Source organism: Mugil cephalus, chromosome 14 (assembly GCF_022458985.1).
Source record: "Mugil cephalus isolate CIBA_MC_2020 chromosome 14, CIBA_Mcephalus_1.1, whole genome shotgun sequence".
NCBI classification, from domain to species: Eukaryota; Metazoa; Chordata; class Actinopteri; order Mugiliformes; family Mugilidae; genus Mugil; species Mugil cephalus.
This window is the reverse complement of record NC_061783.1, coordinates 15,227,798-15,253,563: the sequence shown is the minus strand read 5'-3', so window position 1 is coordinate 15,253,563 and position 25,766 is coordinate 15,227,798. Positions and strand designations below refer to the sequence as shown.

Genomic DNA, 25,766 nt, shown 5'->3' with positions numbered 1-25,766 from the left:
GCACTAAGCCAAATTTAATATGGGGGGGTCCCTACTTAATCTGAGTTTGGGGTCCTTGACCTAAAAAATGTTGAAAACCCCTCATATATACTATATAACTGTTACATAATATAGCTTGAGAAAAGACTCTGTCATTTTTAGTAAATATTAATCCAGCGGACAAACAGTCGGGAGAATTAATAACACTGTAGCACAAATCGTGGTGCATAACGTCTACACGCGATTGCACGGTTTGTTGCTGGCGCAGTTTGACATTAAGAACTGACACAAACACAGAAAAAAAAAAAAACATAAAAAATCCAGTTCTTTTAAATTGTTGCTTTCATTGTCCTCAAAAAGTCATGTGCTTCCTGTTGGTATGTGAGCTGACATCTCATGCGGATTGACACCATCGAGGCGAAACACCGCATCCAAAGCCAAAGTGGATAAAATGCGTGTTTACACATTTGCAGACATGTTCTTTCGCACACAAACACACACATATAGCACACTAGCACACACACACACACACACACACAGCAACTCTGTGCTCTCTGTGTCAGCCCCGTCTAAGCTTCTTCCCCTCCCCCCCTCTCAACATCTCTCTCCCCTTTTTGTCCCCCTCGCCCTCTCCTTTTTCCCTCCCCTCGCGCTCTCCTGCCTGCTAGCGCTATTTCAAGCCTCTGCCTCGGAGGGAGGGAGGGGGGAGGAACGAGGGAGGGAGGCAGAGACACACAGATGCGCAGTTAGAGAGAGGGAGAGAGAGAGAGAGAGGGAGAGAGAGGGGAGGGGAACGCAGACAGGATTTAGAGTTCAAGTGCACGTGCAGAAAATAGGCTGAATAGAGGAGAGCCGGAGCAGAAAGGAAACCAGGAAAAGGAACGGCAGGGGCTGAAGACAAAGCGCACACTGGCTCTTTCTCTTCTTCTTTCTTCCTCTCTATTTCCCTGTCACGCAGGGAGAGAGAGAGAGAGAGAGAGAGGGAGAAGGTATTAGCCTCGGAGCGGATGGGTGGAAAAATGAAAAGCTTAAAATTTGAATGCCGTGAGTGTTAAAAGAAAAATATATTCCTATTCTTGCCCCCTCCTCTTTCTCCTCTTTCCTCTCCCCACCGACACACTCCTCCTCCTCCTCCTCCTCCTCCTCCTCCTCCTCCTCTTCCTCCTCCCTCTATCCCTCCCTCTTGGAGATTTCTCCATTAACCTCCAGTCTCTCTCTTTCTCTCTCCTTTTTTTTTTTTTTTTTTTTTCCTCTCTCTCTCTCCCCTCCCACCTCTTCACACACACACATGCACACGCCCCGGACTCCTTCCCACTCATTTCCCCTTCACGCGCGCTTACTATCCACTTACACTGGAGACCGACTGCAATGAGCTCAGGGTTTTTTCCCCTTTTCTTTTTTCCTTTTGCTTTGCCATTCTCCGCTTCTCGCCCGTTCCCTCACGTAGCGAAGGCACCGCCACGCAGACAACGCTTTCTTCACCCCAACTGTGCGCGGCGCCCCTGAAAAATGCAGGCCGTGGATTGTCCCTGCGTTTAGACTGCTGCATGCCACAAGCCGCTTGTCCTTTCCTGTAAACAGTTTTTTTTTTTCCTCGTCTGCTGCAGTATTTTTTTTTCTCCCACTTCTGTTTAAGACCTTTTTTTTAAAAAAAAAAGAAAAAAAAAAGAAAAAAAATCTGCATTCTGATGTAGGAGCTGAGGTTTGAAGGAAGGAAGGAAGGAAGGAAGGAAGGAAAATCATATCTGTGAATGGACATGTGAAGGAAGGAGGCAGAGGCAAAGAATGAGGGGAAAATGGAGAGCATGGTCTGCGGGAGAAAGCAAAAAAAAAAGAAAAAGACAGAGAGAGTGAGAGGAGAGACGTAGGAGAAAGAAGTACCGGCACTGGCAAGAAAAAACGGGAGGGGGAAGAGAGGAGAAGGAGGACCAGTAGGGGATAGACTTAGGAAGGAGGGACGACTTGGATAGGAATTGGCAAAATCGCGGGAAAAAGAAGAAAAAACAAAACTCCAGAATGAGAAGAAGCTGGACTTCTCTCCAAACTCAGACCCCGCACTCTCCGGCCGCCCTCGATTTTCGTTGTCTGACATGTTTTTTCTCCACTTCTTCGGTCACGCTCTCATTCATCTGTGAGTATACAAGCCCTTTTCCTTTTACCCCCCCTCCCTCCACACACACACACACACACACACACACACATGCGGTCTCTCTGTCTTTATTTCCTTTTTTCTCTCTCTCTCTCTCCACCTCATTTTTCCACCCTCCCTTTCTTTTTTTTTCACATTGTGAAAAATAATACACGTTCCCCAGCCCGCTAATCCCTCCATCCTGTCCGTCCGTCCCACCTCTCGCCCCTTCTTTCGCCGTCCCTCTCCTTCAGCCTCTCTTTATCGCGGGTTATCGCTGTTCTCTTTGCCTCTCCTTCAAGGATTACCTTTGCTCACATTTAGACGAGGGCTTTGGAAAGGGATCACCGAGTGCGCCCGGGTTTTAGGGGGCCCATGCACGGGAGGCTTGCACAAGAAGGAGGCATTTGTGCTGCCCATCTATCTGCGTGTGCGTCATGTGTATCTGTGTGCCTGTGCATGTGTGTGATAATATGTAAGGGTGTGATTTAGAGTTACAGAAGCCGGCAGTGGCGGACGGTCGTCGAACCCCCCCTCACCCCCTCCTGCTTACGCATGCGTGGATTTGCACGATCATGTTTCATATTCGGGGAGCGATCGTGCCGTGTTGTTAATTAAAAAATGCACAGAAATGAAAGATACGGCGTTTGAATGAAGCGTAGCGGAAGGAGAGGGTGGTGGGTGGGGGGCGGGGGGGATACTTTAAGCAAGAGTGGAGAGTTTCTTCTCCGATTTTTCACTCCTCCCAACACTTCTCCCCCTTTTTCTATCCCAGCTTCCATCCGTTCATCCGGGTATCCCCGACCAAATCTGTCGGTTCGCCCCGTAAAGACAAAACCCGCAGTCCCGAGATGTGGTTCGATATCAAGAAAAGATAAGGGTGGATTCATTCCTGGGCATCAGCTAAGTGACAAAACCCAAGATAGTTTCAACAAGTTTTTTTTTTTCTTCTTTTTTTTTTTCATTTTTATTCACCCGCCGCATTCGGAGATTACTTTTGTCTGAAGTGGTTAAGTTCAGGTAAAGACCAGAAGCTTTGGCGCACGTTACTTTACGTCCGCGATGTAAGGATGTTGACAGTTGCGGATTGGGGGGGAATTCATTTCTGCATGGGAGTCGACACACAGCTCTGTGTGGTGGACGGAGACATGTAACACCAGCCTGCTATCGTCCATTTTCAGTCAATCCTCTGCAACCAGCGCTGAAACCTTTTCCCACTTGCGGTGTCAGCCTCAGATATCTCCTGGCATCTTTTTTTCCTTTCTCCTTTTCCGCCTGCTCTGTTACATATCTGCTTGCTCTGTTTTTTATTTACATAGCCTCCCCTTATCTCCGCGCACATTTTCTGTATCAATTGCCACAGTTGTTATCTAAAATCCAAGACTGTTCGTATCGTTCGGAGGGCAGCGTGTTCATGTGTGTTTCTCCGCGTCCGTGTCCTTTATTGTCGTGAATGTTTAAGCTACACTCTGGAAAACGCTTTTGATTGTGCGTACTTGTTTCTGACGTTTTTTTTCTGCTTTTTTTTTGGTAATTGTCTATCCTGCATCAAGCAGGGTTATCAAAGACGTGCGAGGATGTAGACGTCAAATAAGTTTTTTTGATTTAAAACATTCCAGTTATTTTCTCATATACCGGAGAGATAAGGTTGAAACGAAGCTAATTATGTAGCCGAGACCGTTAGATAACAGTTACTGGCCTAGTTTGATAATAATTGCCAGTGTCTAAATCTGTCCTGAATCAATTCATATGCAATGATTTGATTAATACACAATGATATGACATTTACGGGCAGACAGTAGCACTGTATTCTTCGATAAGCCGAGGGGGGGAGGAAGCTTTTGTTTAGTAGCGTCTCTGGGTCAACCCCTCTATGACCTCCAGTGTAGCTCTCAAGAATATGAAGGAAAAAAGTGTTTGAACTTAAAAAAAAAAAAGTGCTCAGACCAAACATCTGCTAAATAAAGTGTTAGGAGAGATAAATCTCCCTGGAGAACCTTAATGTGCTCTTATATGCTTTTAAATTCATTTTTATTTTATTTTTTTTACATTGCCAAACCAGCCCTGCACCTTTGGGTCCACTCCTGAGGGGATTTAGTGGTAATGCCAGCGTATTGGGACCCCCAGGTTATGAAATATTACTCAGGCAGACCTGGTGTTATGTAATCTTACATAACTGAGGCGGCAGCTCAGCAGGCTCGTGATCGGGGGCTCTGGAGGAGAAGCTATATGGGTCTGCTTATGGTATGAACTCACTGGCAGGGTCATCACACTCCTGAATACTTGGGACTTAAAGGGAAAGAGACCACAGCTGCAGAATAAAATTGTCAGTATCTGTACATGGCACCTAAGGAATGAGGAAGTAAAATAGGCCCCACTGATCACCTTTTATAGCCTTTTTTGATGTACATCTTTGTGTAATTTTCCAAAACGTGTCTGTTTTTAGAAGAGCCGATACCTGCAGCCTAAATAAGCTTAAGACGACTCACTCATCTCTGATTGAATTTAACCTTGAATGTATCTGCTTTGTTCCAAAACTGCGCGCTTTTCCCGACGAGCCCAGCTTACGTTTTGGCCGCGCGGGCGTCTTTTTTTTGTCACACAGTATGTCACAAACACCCGAGATGCTTCAGAGCCGTGTGCGTTTCCCATGATTCTATAGCAGCGCTCTGTGAACCTCGTGTGTTTCTCATTCATAATTGATGACATTCAACCGCAGCATACATTAATGGATCGAACAGACCTCAGGAATTCCCATGCAAGCTGCCGTCGTGCGTAGCAGGTTTGAATCTGTGCCGCTGAATTTGTCCTTTTTCTTTTTTTAAAATTCTGTCTGGAAGCTGACAAACCGACTAGCGCCGGTGCAACAGCGACAACACTTTGAAATAAAAAAAATAGGACGATGAAATGTCTGCAGTGTTGAAAACATGTATAGGGTATACGTGTATACATTAAGTGATGAATTCTGATGTAGTATTCCTCTATTTTTAATTCATTGGATGTAAATTTAATGAAGAACGGGTCTGGATTGAGGTTTAAAGACAAATAATCCCTTATTTGTGATTTACAGATTAAAATACATTATAAAAACTAATACTATCTCTATAATGTGTTTGTGTGTTTCAGATTGAGACAGACAGACACACATTCAAGGGCTGTTTTTATTTTATATCAGGTAAGGATGTGTTTTCCATTTCACTTATTTTTGAAGGACGTAGAATAAATCTGCATTTTTTTATTTATTTTTTTTTATGTTTATTTTCTGTGTAGCTTTGAATACAATCAAGTACTTAACCGAACGGAGTTTTGCTTAATGGCACTCAGCAGTTAGGAACACTTGGCCAGCCATTTTAGTCCGTGGCCCGATCGAAACGTCAATGCACCATCAGAATAATTGAATTACCCTTCCCTGAGTCACTGCGTCGTGATTAACCTCCCAGATATGTGCTAACCATGGGCCCATGTGAAAGGCAGGCAATCTTTCATTCGGCGTGCCTGTTTGAGTCAGTTTTGGTGCAACACAGCCCGCTGTGACTTATCTTAGTCTGCAACAAGTGGAAGGGTCATCAGCTGGTCACGTCCCGATTATCAGATGTTGCTGAAAAGTGAGATATTGAGGGTATAAAGACCGGCCTGTGGCGTAGCCTTGTAGCTAGTTTTGGAGATGCCTCACATTACATTTCTGTCTTTGTGCTGATGTCACCCCGATGCCCCCGGACCAGCAGCACGAGAATAAGAGCGACATTCTGCCTCCGCGACACAATAGCGCCCTTCTTGCCCTGATATTTTCACAATGTTTTCGCAGGGCCCTATTCACACATGTGCACACAATTCTCTGCAGGGCAGCACAGGCTGTTGATTCAGAGCCGCGTGCTTCACCTAACATTTGAAATCTTTGACGAAACTATTTGCTCCCAAGATTTGTAGCGTTTCGCTTCCGCCGTCGAATAGATGGTAAATACACCGCAGGTCGTTCGCTGGATTTTTCAGATTCTTGTGCAGATTCGTCCGCTCAAAATGGGAGATGTTGATGTTGCTTTAGAAACTGCGTGCTGCCTGTAGCATGCGTATATTCGATTATTTATTTTTTTTTCGTGGGTCACTTTCAGGAAAACCACGCGAACCTTAGCAGTACAGTACGGTGGTGTGGTATGGGTTAACGTCTGAGGACCGGAGGAATGTGTCCGGGTCAACAGGGAGAATTCCTCAGTCCTTCGTGACTAGGTCATTGCGCTGACAAGAGTCTGCCACCTATTTTAGCATGCACACAGCTAACTCTGCTCTGTCTCTGCCTGGGTCTAAAACCTGTCCTTATCGCTCCCCTTCTTTTCTCCTGCATTTCATCATTTCGTTCCTCCCGTTTGCTCTTTGTCTCTCTGGTGTCTCTTTTAGTTAATCTGTCTTTCAGTCACGCTATCTGTTTTTCTGTCCTACTTTGACTCGTGTTTTTCCTGTCTTTTATTTGTCCCCGTGCTCTTTTGGCTTGTGTATTTCCCTCTTCAGCTATTCATGCCTTTGGGTATTTATGCTCCAAACGTCATTATTCTGTCACTGTCGCCTGGTTTATCCATTCTCCAACCCCTCACCCTCCAAATTTATTTTTCTTTTGTCTTTTTCTGTGGCACATTGAGTTCAGTGCTGCAGGTGCTTCCAAGAGGACATGTCAGGGGTGCAGGGGGAGTGAGACTTAAAAGACATATACGTTCCCTGTGCGCTCGTGGATCCTGGCATGCTTGTTATTAATGCCGCTCAGTAACATACATATGGTGCCTGGTGGTGCTGGTCATGTATGATTTATACGGTGTGTTCCCACACACAGGCTGAGGGCTTTCATACCAGCTATCTGTATTCCCGTGTGGAGGAGTTTGCAGAGTCTCACCTCTTCATTGGCTGACAGCAGGGGTGACAGACAGACAGACCCCCAGGTACAGAAATGGCAGATGTGGCAATTTGACACAGTCTGATCCTCATACACACACATGCTCGCTGAATGGAAGCACATTTCTTGCTTTTACGCACAGTTTTTTGAGGGTTTTTTAGCTCGTGCAGAGGCACAGTGCAAGACACGTTTAAAAAAAATTCTCTTTTTGTGTTTATAAAATTAAGTTTTTAAACTGGTTTCGCTTTACTCAGCTTCCAAATTACTGTAGGTTTGCTGTTATGAGAAAATAAGAAAAAGGGAATTAAACACTTCTCCTGTACATATCCACCATAGACTTATAGTGTCTGTCTTATAGACCATTGGATGAATTATCAGTGAATTAATTCCAACCTCTTTTATAGAAACTGATCCAAGTGGCAGCTTTTACGGAACTACATTTGTCATTTATTAGTGGTTTTTGATGCGTAATTAGTCACCATTCATTCAAGCTTTTTAAAGCAATTTCAAGGTGAAGATGTCATGATCTCTTTACACCATTTTACTGGCTAAACCGCTCACTTTAAAACCTACCTTATACATTATTGAGGCAGTTTTACATTCTTTACCGTGAGCGACTGCACACCGCCATAACTAAGTGACGGGTTTATTCACATGGGAGATATTGAATATTTTGGACATCTGATCACATGGCATTGATTTCCATTTTTCACTTGACAACACACGCTTTCTAATATATAATGTCTAGCACTAAATCCCCCGTCCTGACTGTTGTAGTGTTCAAGTGTAAGAAACGTGAGAATTCAACGGCTCATTTTGCTGTTAAACTGGAAGAAAAAACTAAAAATGGGGTTGTCGAAATAATAGGAACGCAGTACAGTTTAATAGTACTGCAAACCACAGCCTCCCAAACGAAAACACACGTGAATCAGCGGCAGTATTTAGAAAAACAGTTTTAATTAAGCTGAATTTTGAGCTCCTCAAATACCGGTTTATTTATCCCCGGAGACGTGGGCTCAAATCTGCGCTTGTTTGTTTGTGTCGTTGGGCTCGCCACCAAGCACCTAGAGCCGCGGCAGTTTCAGACAGTGAGGGGAGGTGAGACGTGAGTAATAGCAGTGACTGATGATGTCACAGACGGCATCGCGCCGCTTTAGCCGCCCCCCTGACCCGGCTTTAGGACGGCGGCGGCAGCAGCGCGCAAGCACCCGTGGGTAACACACGCCAAAGCACATTAGAGGCAGGGAGAGAACACACAGAACACAGCTCAGGGGGACAGAGAGGGAGACAGGGACAGAGAGACAGATGGGGAGGGGTGTCAGATTAAAGAGCAAGAAATGCTGAGAGACATTTGCCTCCCTATACTTTTTTTTTTTTTTTTTTTTTTTTCCTGCAGACTGTCTGGTTGGAGTTGATGTTCTACATCACTGCCTCAGGTTCCTCTCTCTGTCTGTCTGACTCTCTCTCCCTGTCACGGTTGCTTTTTTCAAAACACTGATTTGCAGTTAGTCTCAAAATGACTCAAGAACAATTTGTGTAGTTATTGTTACAAGGAAAATTGCAGTCAGATACAGGTATTTGCATTATTTCGTATACAACTTCCTGGCATTTGTGTCAAGAAAGAGAAAAAAAATGACCTTTTTTGGACACACGCTGCATATTTTTTTTTTATCTTCAGCGTCTCTTTCTGTCTCACGCTTTATCTTGTTTGTATCCATGGTCACTGTCTGTCAACTTTGCTCACTCTGTGAAATTGCCAAAGGTGAAAATGATAGTGTGAGTTCAACAAGGGTGAAATGAGCGACAGTGATGTGGTTGAAGGACTGCTGAGCTTGCTGACATTAGCCTCTGTGCAAGTCTGATAGATTGACTCAGACCCCCCCTACCCCCCCTCGCCCCCCCTCTCCGTGCACCACTGGGCCCATTGAGTGCTACAAAATATGCAATTTATGATGATTCATGTGAAGGAGAAGCAGCATTTATGCAGCACGGGGACACACTACAGGACAATACGATGTTTGATCTACAGCCTTCTTGGAAAACTTGACACTGACGCAGACAAAGTTAGAGAAAAGTCACACAGAGTCGCTTCTACGCCCAAAATATAGATCATGACTATATTTATTATTTGTTAATTAATAGTTAAATTGCTTCCCTGGACTTGGAAAAACTATGATTTACGTCCGCCACAGTCAATCAATTAATTAAGAAGAAAATTATAAATGGATCAATATATAAATGAGGGTATTTTGAAGTTCATGGAAAAGTAAAAAAAAAAAAAATGTGTTTTTTATGTTCATTATGATCATGTCTTTACCAAATCCATAATTGTTATGGATTATTATTAAAAAGGAAAAGACCAGATATCACTAAACTGTCACCTTCTACTTAGCTAGTAATAAACAGTAATAAAATTAGCTTATTTCAACCTTAACCTTTATTTAAATGATTGAGAACAATTTTTCATTTACAATGACAGCCTGGGCTAGAGGAAATACAGAGAGTCAAACACAGTATATGAAAAGATATTTCTATATATATCAAATGGAAAATAACAAATTTTATATGTTGCCCATTACAAACACATGACATTACACCTCTCAAGGAAGTGTGTTAAATCCAGATTACGTGACCTCCTAGGTATCTTCTTCCTCCTCATATTTATTGGTTAGTTATTGAATATAAAGTAATATAAAGAGTGAGTCAACAGTGTTACTACAATATATTTATAAATAACTTTCAATTTGAGTTTTACTCAATTGTATATGTAATATTTAGAATAGTCTTTCTATAAAATGCCATGTTGTGAATGGTTATATGTGTCCATTGATTTTAGGCCTGAAAACAGCCAATATGTCAACAATGATACCTGTCAACTGTGTTAAATTCTAAACTATATTGACCCAATTATTAAATAGTTGGTTACTCTGTGCCTTAGTTAAAATACAACCGTAATAATGGTTAAATGCTTTTTCTATCACATTCAAAGCCAAGTCTTCAATTGCAATAGTAAGAATAAAGCCTTAGCCACTTTAAACAGTAAAAAAAAAAAAAATCTAATCATGTGAAGTTCACCAAATGAAATAAAAGCGACTGGTGGAATGTAGCCCGATGCTCTCCACATGTATACTAATACCTCGTCCGTTGTAAAAGCTAATTGCGACCGTGAAGCTAATTGAGGCGTTTATCGTGTAAATCCACCTCAAGAGCCGAGGAACCTTGAGCTGGAAGTGGAGAGTCCTCGTTCATAAGCACTCAGCACCCATGTGTTTGTTTTCACCACTATCACTTCAAAGTCACATTGAGTCACGACTCCCGAATGGCTCTTGATGCTTTGATCTCGCAGCCGAGAGATGAGCTGATACAGAAAATCGAGCAATCCTGTTTGCAATTTCAAGGTGATTCTATAAAGCAGGAGAATCTCAAAAATGTTTTCAGCGTGATTTAAAGTCCCTGCTGTGATGCATCTCACCGATTAAGAGACCTGATCTTGAAAAATGTAATTGCGGTAATGAAAGTGAGAAGCAAGATTTGTAAACCGGCACGGCTCGTATAAATACCCCACAATATTTAATGGCTCTCGCGATTATATCTATACCACTGCGATCCATCACATATGTATTGCTCGGCTCAAAATAATATTTGCAACAAAGAAAACATGATAGTCGAACTAATCTCTGGTGATTTCTCCATCACAGTCTAGACGAATATAGTCCGCCCCGTATCACGTTCCTGCAAATAACTGTGCATGTGCTGATAGGCAGGAATATAGATTTCCTCATGTATTAACATATTGAAGAGTGAAGTGAATCTGTTAGCATTTCAAGTGCAGTCGAAGCTGAAGCTGCTTTTACTAAAAGATTAATCTGCAACTATAATGTTGATTGATAATAGATAAGGGCCCATGTTATTCCGTTAAGGCTTGACAAATTTTCTAATATTACTAACAAAGCTGTAAGTTAATTAGTGAAGAAAACAGAACCAAAGTGTAGTATTTTCCTACTATGCAGTAAAACAAAGAGAGGTCATTTTCCAATTTGAATCTGTTGGGTTATAACAACTCCAACTAGGAGTTTTAGAGGAAAGTTCAGAATTAAATCTTTGCTCTCCCAAGATTGCTTATATAATCGTGCTTGATGAGAAATAAATTAGTTACTCAGACATGGAAAGGAAGTAAAAAAAAATAAAAAATGTCAAAGTTCACGTTAACCACAGTTTGTGTGGGCAGACAGTGGTGTAGGTAGTCGCTGTGAGATCTCAGATCAAGATTTGTGTTGTTTAATGCAGCCGTGACCCTCTCACCTCAGTTATCAGGAGAGGGGAAACTGTTACAAGATAAAATCCCTTAAAAACAGTCAAACATCTCTGTGTTTATACTCAGACTACGTAAAATACAGTTGGAGTAATGGAGACATTAGTAGGTGTGTAGAGGTGTTAGTATTATAATTATTATTTAACAATGAAAGTAGCTTAATCAGAAAACTAAACACCATTATTTACCTACTGAGACGCAAGCTTTTGTCTGGTATGCATTTTTAAAACAAATATGTATTTGGGATTAGTAGGACCTAACAAAGTTCTTCCAACAGGAAAAAACAATGTCCTCATATGTGGACACTGGAATTATTTCATTATCTATATTATAGAAGGGTCACCCAATGTGTGACAAAATATAAAACAGTTTATTTTAATACCTGTACAGCAAAACCAGAATTGCAAACAATAAAGTCCCAACGTCCTCAAACGAGTACTTGCTAATTAGCATGGTTGTAGCTTGTTGCTATCGATAAAATTTGCTAAATTTGCGTTGTATCAAACTAGAAACGTTAATAAGCATAAATAAATACGTTTTAACCATAGAATTTAATGGGGTTTTGTTCCTCGTCTGTAGAATGAATCGGATGAAACGCACGCTGTCATGTTTTTACCGACTTGTGTGTTGACCCTTTGCCACCACTAGACTAAAGTGTCCACGAACAAGGACAACGGGTTTAAATGAAGTAGAATAAGCTGCAACAGAACCGAAAACTCCGCATAGAGGACGCATGGTCTCAGGAGGTTAAGAACGACCACCAGTGATGCAGGAATGCTGTATTTCTCTCCAGTGCACGGCTGCTCTCGACTCTCTCTCCGTTTTCTCCTTTCCTTTCTTAATCATCCATTTTAACCATCAATGACCTCAAAGCGCTGAGGTTTTGGCTGTAGAAATGAGTGGTCTTTCCCAAGTGTACAGTCAGTTGCTGTGCTGCTGGTAACACATCACCCTTTCCAACCCACCAACACTCCTCCTCCTCCTCCTCCTCCTCTTCTTTCTCCTCCTCTGTGGTGCATCACCCCACTCCCTCGCTTTCAATCTCTCCTTCTCTCTCCTTCACTCCCTGGCTTAATATTGATCTGAATTCATTTGTTTCCTATTGATCTGCCACTCCACCCTCTGCCGCATTGAGCAAACACAAGGACACACACCATGCACACAAAAGCCTACAGATGCAGCACATGCGCGTCTCTTGCAAACCTCGCACGTGCACATACGCTGTATACCAGAGGAATAAAAAAAAAAAAAAAGGCTAAACACGCCCATCCGCTGTACAAGGCTGTTGTACATAAACTGCTCTGAAGGTGAACACGGCGTTCGTGCAAGACACCCGCAAAAAAAAAACACACAGTCGCATCTGAGAGGCTATAGAGTTTTAAAACATGACGGTTTTGTGGAGGTCTCAGGCTCAAACGTGGGACAAGCTCATCACATACAAAGGAACCTGGATTCTGTATTGATCCAGCACTTGAGGAGCGAGGTGGAAACACAGTAGGGCTGCTGCTGCTGCTGCTGCTGCTGCTGCTGCTGGCAGGCGACACAGTTTCAGCTGCAGTTCATTTCTCAGGTTTGCTGAATTGTACTCGGAATCATTAGTGCACATGAAAGGATTTCATTCTGCTGGTAATTGTGTAACGAGGTATATGAGCCAAGGTGACATTTGCAGCGATTGTGTGTTTCTCGAGCACCATTCACAGAACTTAAATCATCAAATTAAGTCAATCACTGCATTCTTTGACGAGCGTTCCCGTAAACCACCCTCACAGCAAATACTGACAAACTTAATAGCGGTGTATACATACAAACACAACGCAATCTCATGTATACAGGAATAATTTATGAATTTCAGTGTGTAGCTGGTGTTATTTCTTATTTTTTTCTTTCTTGAGCTTTTAGTGTGAATAGCTTCAGGAAATATTCCCTCAGCGCGCACGTCCAAGATCAAAATCAGAGCTTTCATGTTATATTTTATGTCTTTTGCTAAAATTGACAGTTTAAACCTTCTGAAGAGCAGATGTGGTTGACACGCAGTTTTTTCTTCTTCCTTTAGAGACTGAAAATGTATGCCATCATTCTCATATTTGACCAGCATCACGTATCACTGGGGCTCTATTACATCAACGAATAAAACACATCATTAGGATTTTTTTTTTAAAATCCAAATGGCGGGTCTCCGTCTTCAGTCACCGATCGGGCTGCCAGCTTTTCCCGTGTGCCCACCAGCTCCAAATTTTTGGTTGGTGGCATCAAGTTGCCATGACACCAGACTGTTTGTCCTGCCCTCTGACCTCCTTTCAGGACATGCTGTGCTTAGTCAGACTGCATCTCCAGCAGCGGCTTGAGTTCAAAGGGCCCGGGGGGAAAAAAGAAGCGAGGGGGAGAGGCTGGGTTTCCTCTCGGTTATATTAGATAAGATGCACCACAGGCAACGCTCTGCCTAAGCTCGGGCTAAGTGCACACAGACAGGAACACACAAACCAACACATCTATATACATACTGTAGCATGTGGGACCAACAAAAGAGCCGCACCTCTCTGCGTTGCCTTTCATTGTATTGCAATGTCATAATTATTGCATATGTTTGTCTGACTGCTGTTTAATTTATGATGTTGGATTTTATTTTCCGGCATTATTAATGTATTATTCATAACCATTGTCTTTATCCTGCCACCCCATATACATCTATTTCTGTACCACCCTCTCATTCATGTATCGCGCCGTGTTCATTTTTTTACCATCATCTCCCACTTTGTTAATCCATTTCATACTCGACTCGCATGATGTCTTCATGTTCACGCTCAACGCAGAGATGGCTTCATTATAATCGAATCATCTTTCACATCAGTACTAAACTGTGCCATCTCCATAGAAAGCACAGGACAGAGCTGCATCTGGATGACTGATTTTTATTTACTCACATATGGCAGCTTCGTGGCTCCGTTTGTTTTCGTGACGTTCACTTTGCTTATGCTGTGCTATGCTAATGATTTGCACGATGCTCTCGTCTTGATTTCAGGAATGCCACGGTCGACCGTAGAAGCTCCTCGGTCTGAAGAGAGCCACGGGAAAAAAGCTCCAGCTAGATCCCGGGTTGTGAGGTAAATGCTTCAGCGACATCTGTGTCGTCCCGTTTATACTCACAAAGACAAAGCTCGTTAGATCAGAGAGGCAATAACAGCTTCTTATTCCTCTCCGATGCCTCTCTCTGTCTGGCACTACGTATTTTAGTTTAACCCTCATCATAAAACTTTTCTTCGAATTAACAATGTGTGCTGAAAGAAAAATGTTATTTTGCCACGGCTGTAAAGGCGCTACTTCCCAACTGGTTTAACACACGCAGACCTGTTGGCAGAAGAATAAATCAGAGCGCCATCATTGCATGTTATTCATTTTAATTGCATATAAGGACCCACATTACTGCCAGCAGGATTTCTCTGTCTTTCTCTCTCTCTCCACGACGAACATGCATTTTCAAGTAAAAAAAATAAAATAAATAAAAATAAGTGTATTAGCCGCCTTCCATCATTTGTCCCCCACAGAGTCAAACCAGCACAAAAACGGACAAAAGAGCAGAAAAGAAAAACAATTTAAAAACACATTTAAAATAATTACACATTGGATGCATATAAAAGCTGCCTTTATGAATTCAGAACATTAAATTGAAGTGTACATTTAATGCTTAGATGTGCCGTGTGCATTCTACACATTTACGAACACACAATCTCCTCTCCTACTCACACACACACACACACACACACACACACACACACACACTGGCCCACACAACCCAATAGCCATTGACAACAGTGCCCTAGCAACCATTGGGCATCATGCCAAGCCACTGAGGTTGCCTGGTTGTGTGTTCCCATGGTAACGTTTTCTGCCTTTGTAAATAAGGTACGAAGAGAGCGAAAAAGGGGGGTTTTGGAGAAAGTGCGCTACAGAATCTCATTCTATCTTGAGCGCTAATCATTTATGGTTTGTGGGCAGCAGATAGTTGTTCTGGTCCCGCACCACGTCGTATTCTTACAGAGGAGGCGTATTAGCACCAGTGGCTGGACCTCAGGTCCGAGGCCTTACGCCCCGCGGTCAGATCGAGTTTTTAGGAGGAAGGACGTAATCTTCGTCTTCCTCTCTGATAAATGACTTCCCTCTTATAATATGCAGTGATGGATTTACCATAACACTCTTAATGGTCTATATTTGATGTTGTTTCTCAGGTTTATCTGTCTCTGTGTCTGTCCACACATGCGTTATTTCAGTAGGGTCAATCGCTCTTGTTTAATTCTGTTAAACTGGTATTTTCATTCGTTTTTAACATTCAATTGACCCAAACGTCAGACGCCCTCCGCCGTTAAATCAATGTGGCCAGCGGTGGTCCTTGGCCCTGAGTTTGAGGCCTGCATTCCTGTTGAGCTGGCACTTGCCAGTTTTTTTTTTTTTTTTGCTGTCACTGGGCAGATTTCGCTCCTCTCTGCCCCTACATTGTTTGGGTGGTGCTGTAGTCTCTGTGCGTCACTTCTCAAAGACAACGAGTGGTGGAGAGCCACCTGAAATTTTTGTTCTGTGTTCGAGGGCAGAGCCTAAATGTTTTTCTTTTTTTTTTTTCGTGTGTGTGTGTGTGTTTTTATAAGAATTAGTGGTTTCTTTAATTGACAGGAAGGGCTTGTTGCGAGGCAGATGTGGACTTGATTTTCTCGCTAATTATCTCCCCAGTTAGTCAATCACTCATTTTTTTTTTTTTTTTTTTTTTTTCCAGTTTCTCTGAAGGGTTTTGGTGGCTTTCCTCTCTGACTGCTCATTACCTGAATTTAATTTATATTTTTCTTAATTTAAATGACAGAACTTAGCGTTTTCCTTCTTGTTTTAGTGCTGTTGAATTAACGTAACGTAAATGTGATCACTTTTAAGAATTTAGCCGTATTTTTTATTTTTTTATAATAGATAATGTGCTGTACCGGTCAAAATTGTAAGTAAAAATAAAGAACCTGAGCATTCTTATATATTTTGCAGTTGTTTTAATTAAGCCTTAAAATAAAAGCAATTTATTTGGCATTAAAACTAAGAAACGTAAAAATGTTGACAACGTAAAAAATGACAAACTTTGTATTAAATTTGCATAACGCAGTATCAAAACTGGCAGTAGGTTACCATTTTTGGGAAATTCTTCCTGGCATCAAACGTTTTTTTTTTTCAGTACTCTGTTGCTTTATAACCGTTTTTCTTGTGGCTTTCATCATGGGATTTGGCAGTTAGTTCAGTTATGTTGCTTTTGGGCCAAATAGCTATGTTATGAAAAAGTTTGGGCACGAATAGAGCCTCACTTGAGCCACATGGTTTCATGTGGTATAAAACTTTCCGGCAGATTTGGTTTGAGGTATTAAAGCATTGTGCAAATATCTTTGGAATGATTTAACATTTAGGTCATGTAAGGCGCCACGTATCTTTGGTTTCAGCGTGATCCGTTTGTTTTTCCCTCCGTCGAGAGGGCAAACTATAATTCTCGCAAAGTGTCACCTGACCTGACACCAGCTGGAGTTGGGGCTGATTAGCCACCCGGACCTCCGGTGCAGGGGGCTTCCCACCAGACTCCACACTGGCACACAAACACGCCCAGGCAGACTGGCAAAGGGCTGGCATTGGCACAACCATGCCGCATGCATGCGTGATCCGACTGCGAATGAGGCGGTGAGAGAGGTTCAAAAAGGGGGAGGAGTGGAATCAAGGGGATGAAGGGGAGGAGACGTAGTTGGTGTGAACAGAGAAGACTGTCTCCGAATAAAAGAATAAAAGTTGTAAAAGATTTTGAGGCATGAAATGTCCGGTGATGGTGGACAAATAAGAGGCACTTGGAGAGGCAGGAGGACACCCAGAGAAAAGAAAATGAAGGCAGGGCGAAGGGTGGTCTTTGAGAATGGCAGAGGGCAGTGGAGAGAGGCGAGAGAGGCGAGGTGAATGGGTTTGTGTCTTGGATGCTGGCCAATAAAAGAACAATCAATGTCTCTATTAAGCATATGGTGTTGCCAAAACACAGCCACTGCCATAGCCTTTGAACTTAACCCTTAGTTCATTTTCTTCGAATAATGAACCTTTAGTGCATTTATAAGCTGAGACAAAGTTTTACTCCCGCACATTTAAATGAATCAGCCCCCATCGTGGGTCGTCCATCGTAAGTATTAATATGCAGTTACGGTTCCGAGTGAGTTACCTGTTTGAGAAATTGCCAGTTGAGTGTTTCGAATCGATCTCTGAAACTCTGTAAGACTCGTACATCCGAGGTTGTAGTTTTTGGTGCATTGGCCGAGCTGAATAGAACGCCTAGCAACTCAGCTGTGCAGCAGCGATCAAGTAATCAATGAGTCCTTGAGGCACACAGGAGCAGTGTCAAAACACAGCCATTGACTGCTAACAACAGCCAATTTGCCGCTTTTGCGGGAGATCACCTCAGCTAGATGTCGAATGTGTGGGTGCGCCCCATTATTTATGGAGTATAATGAGGGAGATTGACTGGATAGTGCTGTTACTCCAAATTGTCATCCAATTACTCACCCATTAGATTCTATTTACTATACAGAAAACTGTTCTATAATGCACCAATTTCTCCATCGCACTTAATGCGTCTTATTATTATCTGGTGCACACAAACGTAAAAATTAAACACACCAACGAACTTTAACTGGGCCGAGTCTTGATAAAATACTACACTTTACAGTCTATCTGATTGATTCATTCTTGCATTCATTAATGCGGTCACTAACGAGAGCCGCGCTCTCTATGGCTGTTAGGATGCACGCCGCTCTTAGCATCATTACTCTCCTCTCTGCAGCATGGCTGAACTCCATAGGGTGCTTCACATCTGTGATATGATTTGCCCTTGTTACTCTAAAGACCTAAGGCTGGTGACGTATTGTTCGCTACTGCAGCAATTCTATTAGGTAACACTTATATAATCTGCAGGTCAGTTTAAGGTTTTTATAAGGCGTATTTTTATCTGTATGTGACAGTCACAGTGGAGACATATATAGACATGTGTAAGTGTTAGAGTCTGAAGAACAACAGGGGTCTAATTTCTATCTTGTCTGCAGAAGATTTGCATGTTTGTCTCTGGAAAAGTGTCACAAACGTCCTGAATAATTGTTTTTTAAGTTATGAATTGGACAAAACTTATAGGAAAGGTGAAAAGGTTTATACCGGTTCCCGTGGTGGAGCAAATGCCCGAAGCCTCGGAGAAGAACGAGTATCGTACTTTCAGTCAGTGTCTCCTTGAATTCATCGCGTGTCGTGCTCAGCCGAACACAAACCCATGTCTACTATGACATCTGTGCTCTGCTCACGTTGCCACACGGTCTGTTGCAGAAAGAATGTAATCGGTACCTGAAAAAAAAGGAAAATAATTATCAAACGTTCACCAACAAACGCGATGTTAGGTTCCGCACGAACGGATTGTATTATTAAACCAAAAGAATATAAATATCGCATTCTGAGCTCACTACACAAGGAAGTATTGTTCCTGCGGCCTTATTGATAACCTTCTTCAAAGACCGTGGCAGTGCTGCAATCTAACTCTTGTTTCTGAGAAACTACAGCAGCAGCATTAGACTTTAACCTGTGAGCGACTGTAAAAAAAAAAAAAAAAAAAATTACTCAGTAGCGTTAAATCGAACGGCTGAGGATATGGAAGATTGCAGCAGCTCCACTTGCAGAAGTAGGTCAGGCAGACGCCTACAGTTAGCAACTGCAGGTTAAGTGCTCGTCTTTGTATTCAGAGGCGGTGAAGGTTTGCTGTGGCCTCTGGTGGGGGAGGGAGGGGGCTGTCTGTGTACTGTGTCTACCCACAAGAGGGAGACAAGTCCACAAAAATGCACAAGAGTGCAACATTTCAATTCCAACCGTATTAAACCTTGATCTTGTGCACAGAATCCTTTTTCGCGTTGTTGTTGTTGTTGTTTTCGTCGTATTTAGTTTCATTATTTGTTTCAAATTCACTTAAACACTGAAGCAAAATGATTGTGTTAGTCTGAAGGTTAACTCTGAAGAAGTGATGCAACTGTAAATGAAACCAGACAGACAAACAGACAGAAGTGAATCTCAAGAAGACGAGGAGGAAGAAGAAGAAGAAGAAGAAGAAGAAGAAGAAGAAGAGAGTCGAGCGCTGACCCTGCTCCGGTGCTCTGCAGTGTGAGGTAGTTGGTTGTATGGTTTCGCATAATAAACAGCCTGGAGATAACTGTACAACCTTCTAGCTTTCCCTGCGGAGTCACCCAGACTTCACATGAATGCCATCAGCCTTTATGCCTGTCGACGTGGTAAGTATGAAGACTGTTATTTTTTTTATTTTTTTTGTACCAATATAAGTCACATTAAACAGTCAAAGACAGAAAAAGGGTTCAAATACAGTTCAGCAGTATTTTAAGGATATTCTCCTGTATGTGGTCTGTGTTATGAGTCATACTTTTAAACATTTTCTTTTTTTTTTTTTTCTTTTTTTTTTGCTAAATGTCTGGTTTGACGTCCGTTTCAGCGAAGGGCAAAAAAGACGTCCTTGCCACACAGATCACATCCATTATGAAATTCCTATTTCTCCTTGAGCAAATTCAATTTCCAGCCAATAATTATAATGTCACGAAGACAAGCTACAAAAAGTGTTTCAGCGCCGACTTTAGATCTAATACATCTGAAATACTAATCAGGTTTTTGCTGTCGAGGTCCAGCTAATCCAAACATCGATATACCCACCTTGCTCTGCAGTGCTCTTTGATTTGTTATTTGGTGCAGTCCAATGGGGTACAGAGCCAACTGTCAATAGCGGTTTGTTTCTTTCTTAGCGCGGACGACGTGCGCGGGAGCACATCTGTTCGGTCGACGTTACGCTGGGCTAAAAAAAAAAATGTAGTTTTTGTTACATTTTTTTTTTTTATAAAGTGAGGAGGTTTTATATTAAATTGATAAAGCATGTGCTTTTACTCTTAATTATTTTCTAACAGAGACGTAGAGCTGTAGCTGGTATTTAAGCTCCTTTTTTTTTTGTCTCCAAACTGAAGCGTCTGTGTGAGCGCTCCGCTCCCTGTAGTCATGGTAAATAATGACAGTGTGCCCAGACGTTAGCATCGGTGCGTCCTGAAGCACGGGGCTGTATGTGAACTTGCTTACTGCCTCCGCCTCCTTCTCCGCCACCCCCCTCCATCCTCCTGCCCGCTCCCTCCCCGCCTCCTCCTCCTCCTCTGCCCACCCCCCCTCCTCCTCCACCCCCTCCTCTGTCCCCTAGTGTGTCTGGCTAGTGGCTCAGACACCCAGTATCCGCATTGCGTTGCAGTGCTCCAACGAGGAAGAGGGGGAAAAAAAAAAAAAGAAAAAAAAAAGAGCACATATCAGCAATCTCTGCCGAGCACTGCTCTTTTCTGTGTGCACACAAAGAAACGACTCCCCGGCATGTTCTCACTCGAGGGGAAATCCAGCCGCCGCGATAGACCCGTTTGCAATATGCTATTTTATAGAAAGTGGTCAGATCGTGCACTTTCCATTTTTTATTAAAACTAATTTCCAATTTACACTTTAAGTTGAGTCTGATTTTAGGGCATTTTCTGTATCGGATGAAGAAGTTCACTTGGGTGCCTTTTGGTGTACGGATACGAGACTGTTAATGAAATATGGAAGACGAGGAGCTGTGTTGTGGTCAGAACGACTCGGAGGTTAATCACCTTTGGGCTTGCTGTGGCTTTGATCCTCATGCTGTGTAAAATCCACAGCCTCCGTCGTCCCCACTCCACTCCCCCCTCCCCACTCGATCCCTCCCTTCCCACACACACACGCCGCCACAGAGATGCATGTGTGCACATCAGTGCACGAGGACAAATGTTCGCGCACTCCTCGCACACATGCCCCTCCCTACCGATACACGCTGACTCCCCCATCTCCTCCTCCTCCCCCTCCTCCTACTCCCCAGATGCATCTGAGTGTAAAAGCGCAAGTTCAAACACACAAACACGGAGTAACAGACACCCACGTAGAGACACTTGGCATCATGTGAACGTAGACCAGACGGGACGTCACGTCTGGAAAAAAAAAATGTACGGGGTTAGGGAGTGGGGGAGAGAGGGGCAGGGACGGGGAGGGAAGGATGAAAACGAGGGGTAGGGCTGAGACTGAGCAGGGGGGGAGGAGGAGGGAGGGCGGTGGGGGGAGAGGGTGATAGCGAGTGTTCAAGCAAGAGAAGAAGAAAGAGCGAAAGCTGGAGATGCTGCATGCTTGCATAAGTGTCTGTGCGTGAATATGTTTGTGTGTGATGTATGTAGGTGACACAGATTTATGAAAGGAGGGGTCATAGCGCTGTTGGTGGCTGGTGGGGGTTGGGGGAAGTGGGGGTGTTGGTAGAGCACCAGATAATGGAATCAATGCAATTGTCTGTGTGTGTTTTCCTGTGTGTGTGTGTGTGTTGTGTGTGTGTAGTGTACCTGCCTCATAGACATTGCCTGTTTGGACTCTAATCGCTGGGAGAATTAGTGATGTGACTTGGCAGAGGGAAACAGGCACAAAACAGAGCCAGGGACAGCGCCTGAGAGAGGGATAGAAGAAGAGGAGAGACAAAAAGAGGAGAGAGCGAGAGATGGAGGGGTAGCGAGAGGGGGAATAGCTTTTCTGTTCGCCGCCGCATACAGCGCTCAGAGACGAGGAAGACTGTGAAGATGGGGCAGGATAGGTTTTGTCAAGCGCTGTTTTCGTTGCCACTGGATTAATTGTCGTTTTTTTTTCTCTCAGGGGGAAAAACGGATCAATAACTCATCGTAAGAGTGTGTTGCGTTGTATGTATGTGTGTGTGTGTTTGCGCGCGCGCGCATTTTGTTTTATGTACATGCACTTGTTGTGTGCGTGTGTGTTCATGTGAGGAACACCGGGCAAAGGCAAATGGTGAGTTCAGAGCGACCGAAGCAGGCCGTCTAACAAATCGAGACGAGCTATTCAAGTGACCACGTCCACCCGCCATCTTCCTTTCATTTGCGTCCCACCTTTCGCGTTCATTCTGTTTGATATAGATGCTTCACTCCATTCTCCCTCCAGCCTCTGGTTCACATCCTCCGCTCTTTGTCTCTCGCGCTTGCGAGAGCAACAGAGGAGCTCATAAAACTGGGGCAGAGCGAAATATCTCAGAGCGCAGAGACAAAGAGGAAACGGGGAGAGAGGCAGTGTAAAAACCTCACACAGGCAGCAAAAAAAGGCTCCATGATCCGGGTTCCTCGGTGGAGTCGCATGTTTGCCTTGCGTGCACCTGGCCGGGGGTCGGATTTTGTAAGTTGAGTATGTGTTCGGGATGGTCGGCAGGCGATAAAGCTGTCATCTGGACAGACTTACATGTGATGCAGATGGAGATTTTCAGCTGTGCAGCAGTTGTTTGAACCCTGCCTGTGTTTGTCTGCAGTGTCAGGCTTGTGTGACATTTATTTTGTCTGGGGACGAGTAAATCAGCGTTACTCCCTCAAGGCTGAACATCTTTGTCATGGGGGAGTGATTGCATAATCCTATGAGATCACAAGGCCTGCAGGAAATATAAGACGACAGTGTTGTCTGCGGCTCCAGGCACAGCTGTCTGTGGATGTTACATGCATGTGCACATTGCACAAGCAAGGAATCGTCAGCGTGCGTGTGCGCGAGAGATGTATGGCGGCTCTGTCGAAAGCTTATCGCCGTTACAGGCGGCGGCCATATGTGCATCCAATCTACAAGTCCCGATTCGTACGTTAAAATTTGAGGATGTTCCTCTGTCTGCTTGTGTCCGTCTTCAAATGCTTTGTGCGTCTGTCTGCCAGCAGGGGGCAGTTTGTTGAGCGTCTCGCTGCACAGACCAGAACTGAATCAGAGGCGCAGGTTGTGTCAGGATGTCAGGAGGATAGACGGTGCAAGGGCCTGAAAACGAAAAAGCGAGAAGCGGTATTCAAACGTCGATCTGCTATACGTGCTTTAAATTTGTCTCTTTCCACAGGACGTGATCCGGTCCGGACTGCGGAGACGTGACGAGAAAATATTTCATGTCAGACTGCAACGGCACCGAGAGCAGACAACGGTAATCGTCTTAAGTGACGTATAAACTGTCTCCCGTCTTGGCGTATATTTTTTTTGTTAATTTAAAACGCCGTGTATCAGTAGTAGTTAATATATTTTGTTCAATTTAAAGGCTTAATGTTGAAATTTAATTTCACCAAACAGTGTGAAAACCCCACACTGAAATACTTGTACGTAAATGTTTCACCGATGTAGACGGTTTAACTGTGGGTGTGACAGACTAAACGGACCAGCAGCCGATCCCTTCGGCGTGCCTCATCGTCCCTGAGACCCTTAACCTGTGATGATATGGAAGGTCACAGGTGAGGTCCTTGGGAACAATGTTGCATGCATTTACCACCACGGTGATGGACGTTTAGAAGCGTCCAGTATTTTTTTTGGCTCCTCGTCAGAATAAATGAGTGAGTCATGGTTTGAAAAAAAGAAACCATTTCGGACTGCGTGTGCTCATCTGGAGAGAATTCCCCAAACTTTCCGCACGTCGGGCGAAGCCAAGAGGAGGCAGCGCGGTTCTCTGGAGGGGGCAGTACCTTTTGGCCGACTTTGTGCACTGAACACAGTCATGTTTCAATAAAAAGACAGCCATGGGTCGTGACCCCGATATATGATTCACATGGGAATTTTAAATCTGCTCAACGGAGATGGAAAATGACACTCGGGAGAGAAAGCTTTGACATCAGCAACTGTCAGTCATGGACATTTTATAGCTAGTTATCATTAATAAAATAAAAAAACATATAAAGCTGCAACCTATGATAATTTATGATATTATTATTATTGTCCAAACCTTTTTTGCTTGAAGAATAAACCAAATAACGAATTGATTTTCAAGCCTTTTGTTAGTTTTCTATTGACAGACTTGATTTGTTGTTGCAGTTCTCTAAATGAGTAATTTGCGCCTCGTTCTGGACGCTCCGTTCATATTTTAAAGTTGAAAATAAAAATTCTAAGTGAATGGTGAAAAATCTGTTGCGTTGTTTTTGTTTGACCTGCTGTTGGGTTTTCATTTTCTCTCACCCACTCAAGAATTCAATACGAGTTAAAGTGCAGCGTAGTAAAGATCAACACGTGATTTAAGGCTCCTGCAGAGAACACAGTATAACTCCTCGGATGAATAAATAAAAGTGACGTGGTCCTCTTTCAGGCTCCGACGCTGACACTCAGCCAGGGTGGCTCGGTGCGCCCTGGCTCTCAGCCCTCCATGTGTTTGTGCATCCCAGGACAGTTGACATTGATTGTGCAGGAGACAGACTGAGACACATTAGTACCCAGCTCGCTCCTGCTGCTGAAAAACACATTAACTGGCTGCATTGGGAGCCCTGTCTGGTAACCATGGCAAAGCACACAGACGGGGAGGAGGAGGAGGAGGAGGAGGTGGAGGAAGAAGAAGAAGAGGAGGAGGAGGAGGAGGGCTGAGACGGGGCAGCGGGTTCAGCGCTCAGTCTCCCAGGGGTTGTCTTTCTCAAACACTCCCTTCCTTTCCTCCGGCCACGTCTGTCATTTTCTCTCAGCCTCGTTTAAACTGACACTTTCTGTCCCCTCCTCACACACATCTAAACGCATTTGCATATTTCTTCTTCTTCTTCTTATTGATCATTCTGCCCTTGCCCCGTGCTTTAGTTCCCTATCCAAATACCCCATGCAGCATAATCTACTCTATAATTCGCCTTTTCCCCACTGCTTTTTTATTCCCTGTCAATATGGTTCCTGTTTGTAGTGAAATAAAGACTAAAAGGAGTTAAACAAAGTGGAAACACGGGATAAACTCTGAGGAAAACGAGTCAATGCTTCTTTACGAACATGCTCGGAATATGGAGGTAGTAATGCTCATTGCGTAGACTGCATGACAGGCATTTTGTTGTTTTTATCTCATCTGTCTACTTGCACTACTGTGGCCTCTTTTTTCCTGTGTCCTATGTGGCATCAATAAAGTTTGACATAAATCTTTCCGGCTCAAATCTGCTTTTTGTAGATTGACTAATGTTCTTTTCGACTTAGTCAGTGGTACACAAAGCCGTCCATGCAGGAATTAAGTATAATTTTTTATGGAATTTTAGTTTTTCCATATGAGAGGAAACAGACATAGAATAGTTTTGCATACTAAAAAAAAAAAATCTCAATTCAATTGCAAAACGATGGAAATGTTTATTTTTATGTGTAATTGTTAGTAGGAAAAACCCAAACAAATCTGTGTAATGCCAGTTTCACAGTAATAAATACAGTTTTGCAGACGTTAGCAGCATATGCTAAAAGTCACACCACACTGACAAATGTATCCAAATATTAAAGGGACTATTTTGTGCATGTTCAAAAATTAAATTATCTCGGGTACTGGTCAAAATTACTTACTACAGTGATATGTATGGAATGATACGAGGCCCGGTTTAAAGCGGGTGGGGGATTGACACGTC

At 43.3% G+C, this 25,766-nt stretch overlaps 1 long non-coding RNA gene across 1 annotated transcript; it reads left to right on the top strand.

Annotated features, from left to right (window-relative positions):
• The first annotated feature begins 1,161 nt into the window (after nucleotides 1–1,161).
• LOC125020585 lies at nucleotides 1,162–25,303 on the top strand. Its single transcript, XR_007114221.1, has 5 exons — nucleotides 1,162–2,110; nucleotides 5,234–5,282; nucleotides 14,318–14,399; nucleotides 23,276–23,356; nucleotides 24,500–25,303. It is a non-coding gene; the product is annotated as an uncharacterized LOC125020585 (long non-coding RNA).
• The last annotated feature ends 463 nt before the right edge of the window (nucleotides 25,304–25,766 follow it).